The sequence below is a fragment of the Cnephaeus nilssonii genome (genome assembly GCF_951640355.1).
Source record: "Cnephaeus nilssonii genome assembly, chromosome: 16".
In the NCBI taxonomy this organism is placed as follows: domain Eukaryota; kingdom Metazoa; phylum Chordata; class Mammalia; order Chiroptera; family Vespertilionidae; genus Cnephaeus; species Cnephaeus nilssonii.
Window position 1 is genome coordinate 60028256 of NC_137087.1, and position 3608 is coordinate 60031863.

At 60.5% G+C, this 3608-nt stretch overlaps 1 protein-coding gene across 2 annotated transcripts in view; it reads right to left on the minus strand.

Annotated features, from left to right (window-relative positions):
- DOCK1 (dedicator of cytokinesis 1) overlaps positions 1-3608 on the minus strand; it is a 305409-nt gene that overhangs the window by 139781 nt on the left and 162020 nt on the right. The window lies entirely within an intron of this gene.

Genomic DNA, 3608 nt, shown 5'->3' on the forward strand with positions numbered 1-3608 from the left:
GGGCGAGGCGGCATCGGCGACGATGACCCAATGCTCCCGTGAGCTCCTCGCAGGACGAGAGGCCGTGACGGCTGCGCGCTGACCGCTGCGCCCCGGGCAGAGGAGAGCAGCAGGAATCCCTCGTCTCACATAGGAATTTGGGCGAGTGTTTGGAGCCGGTTTTTTTGGATGTTGTTTGTTAGCAAAGCCAACTGCTGCAAATAAAATTAATTCTGCACACTCATGTAATGTCCCATTTGGAGGAGGCATTTTTTCCAGTTGATTTTCTCCAATATCATAAAATTTTGCTAATTCATTTCTACTCATTTGCATTCCATTTGGACAGAAAACAAGCAAGGGTTACCATCAGCAGAAGCTGAGAATCAAAGACCTCAGTGAAGCGCAAACGGAGAGGAAAGGCTGGTCATTTTCGGGACCGACAGGACCCCCCACCCCACCCCACGCCCCGAGCACCCGTGGAGAGCGTGGTGGGTCCTTGCTCTGTCCCCTCTGGAAGCAGGCCAGCGTGAGTCCGGGGGCACTGCTGAGCCACATCATGGGCTGCAGGAATGGACGATGGGATTTTTGCTGGTTAAAACATGTTTTCTGAAATCACGGACACGGATGAATTAGGGCCCGACCTAGACGGTTTTCCTGCTGCCTCTAAACCTGCTCTGACACTCCAGGAGTGCCCCCCGCCCCCCTGCTTCCGACGGGATGGCCATCGGTCCCAACGAGGGTGGGCTCCCCGCAAGATCCCACTTAACGGGGTGCACGGGGCTCAGCGGCTCCCTCCGAGGGGCTGCCACGCTGAGATGGCGGCACCCTCCCTGAACGCTCCCTCTCAGGGCGGTGTTCACCTAGTCCCCCACTGTGGTCCTCTGAACCAGACGCATGCCAGGAAAAATGTCATTTCGGTGAATTACAGAGAATCAAGCAGGATAATGAGACTAACGAAGCCACGGTCCACAATGTACAAGCAGTGAGCTCTGCCCGAGGACAGGACTTCCGCGGGAGGAGCAGTCCCTGCCGGCAAAGCAGGCCTAGGCAGCCCTTCCATGCGGGGAAGGCGCTCACTCCTCGGAGGGAGGGAGGGAGGGAGGGAGGTGGGGTCCCGCCCCCCGCCCCTTCCCGGGAAGCCACGTGTTAAAGACCCACAGTGTCCTGTCGCCGCCCTCCACTCTGAGTGGCCTGATGTCCAGGTGTCCCCTGGGCCCGAGGAAGAAAATGCTGACCCAATTATTCTTGAGTTCCCGCCAGCACCTCCGACTCTCAGGCCGGAGAGCCACCAGCAACACCAGAATGTCACAGGCCCTTGGCAGGCTCCCCAAGCGATGGGAGGGGGGGTGTGGGCAGGACAAGCCTGCTCCCCAGCCCCCACCCCCCCCGCCCCGCCCATGGACTGCGTCCCCCCCCCCCGTGTGGACCACACGCAGGGCCACGCCGGGGCCTCTCCGTCAGGGCAGGCTCGGTCCGAGGGCAGCGGGTCCTGGACGTCTGTGGGCGCTGCGGGCATCCCCGTCCCCTCAGACCAGCAGTGAGGCTCCAGGCCACACCCTGGAGCTTCCGGTTATGCAGCCGCGCGTCCCCTCCCCACGGGGATTTGCTCGCACGTGGATCCGTCTCCCACAAGCACGCTCTGGCTCGCCCAGCCTGTCCCTCCACATCTGGATCCACACGCATGTCCAGACCTGTGCCCAGGAGCGCGCGCGCGCGCACACACACACACACACACACACACACACACACACACACACGGTCCATACTTTGAAATTCATTTCTTCATGCAAGGCTCCCTCTAAACAACAACAGATGACCTGAGGGAGACCGCTTCTCCCCAAACCTAGTCATTTCCGGGTTTTTTTTCTTCCTTGCATGCACGTTTGTGCACTGTCCAGAGCCTGCTCCTGCCATCTGCCCGGGCGTGGGCTGACTCTGCCCGTGTTCCCGTAACTGGCAGACGGTCGAACACTGTGCCCCTCCTGGGGGATGGGGGGGGGGGGAGGCATGCTCTTCCCAAGGGCGCCGTCTCCTCACGCCGGGACCACGTCTGTTCACGGTCGTCCAGGGCCGTGAGGCGCACGCTCTCTCTCAGCGCGTTTCTCTGTGGTCCCTGCGCTGCTCCATCCGCCCCACGGCGGTCACTGGAGCGATGGAGACCCCAGGTGGCTGACCTGGAGCCAGGCCTCCGCTTCTCCGTTTCATGCCCTCGTCGCTGGAATGAACGCGTTTACGCAGCGGCGGCCCTCCCCACGCAGCTAGGCGTACGGGGCTTGTGTACTGACCACTCACACTCGATGGTGAAATTTAATGTGAAGGAAACGAAGACATTTCTGTTCCAAATAGCTCCCCGCCACCCCTGCCCCCGGCGCCAGGCAGGCAGGGCCACGACCAGCCCTTTCCCCCGGAACAGCGCCGTCCAGGGCGTTCTACGCCAGCTTTCTCCGAAGCGGACGCCTCGCGGGCTTCTGCTGCCTCAGCGCCAGAGAGGAACTTCAAGGGCCAGAGTCCACGCTCCCGGGGACCCGCCAGGCAAGGCCGGGTGCAGACACCTCGTGGGGTTCCTGGCAGCCTGCGTGGCGCCTGTGCTCCGGGCCGGCGGGTTCCCAGGACCCGGCAGGACGTGCTCTGCTCACCTGCACCCGACGCCGGGTGGCCAAGGGAGCCGCCAGCCTCTGGTGCTTCCTGAGGTTCACCCTGGGTCCCTGCGGGCTTCTGGTCCCCCAGGGCCGGGGTGCTGGTCTCGGGCGGGGGATTGAAAGGCACACAGGAGGCACGTCAGGAGAAGAGGTTTGTCTCTCAGCCTCTCCATCGGAGGCTCGAGAAGGACAACAGGACCTGGCCTAGGAGGCGGGCACGGGGTCCAGGAGGAACCTGAGGGAAGCGCGCAGAAGGCTGGCGGCGGGTGAGGACACAGCACGGCCTGAAGGTGGCAGCACCGGGAATGGGTCCTTTCATTTGCTGAGTGAAGGCACGAAGGTGCAGAGGCGCGAGGTGCGAATGCGGGTGCCGGGAGGTCCCGTTTGTCTCATGTGTCAAACACCCCGTTTTCTTTCATGTCAAAAGCACGTTCTCAATGGGAAACGTGTGCCCGCCTCCTACGAAGGAATGCTCGATGTGCAGGAACATTCCGTCCCGAAGCGTGAGAAGAACGTCAGCGGGCCATGGACAGCGGTCACCGCAAGGCCTCCCGGCTCCCCTCCCCGTGCCGCGGGGACGACTCGATCCTGTTATTTAAGAACAGGATCGGGGGCTGCCCGGCCTGCGTGGCTCCGTGGTTGAGCGTCCGCCTAGGAACCAAGAGGTCATGGTTGGATTCCCGGTCAAGGGCACAGGCCCCGGTTGTAGGCTCGATCCCCAGTGTGGATGTTTCTCTCTCTCTCTCCCTCTCCCTTCCTCTCTGAAATCAATAAAAATACATTTTTTTTTAAAAAAAAGGGTCGGCGACAACACACTGAACTGATGAGAATTTCTATTTGTTGCCATCGTTTTTACTTACAAGGAAATGATTTTTATCATTAGCAGCTCCCTGTAAAACAGAGGCGCTTCGAACTTTTGATTATTATTATGATGATGATGTTGCCCCCGGCCATTAATTTTTCTGATTTGCTCTATTAGTGTGATGTTGG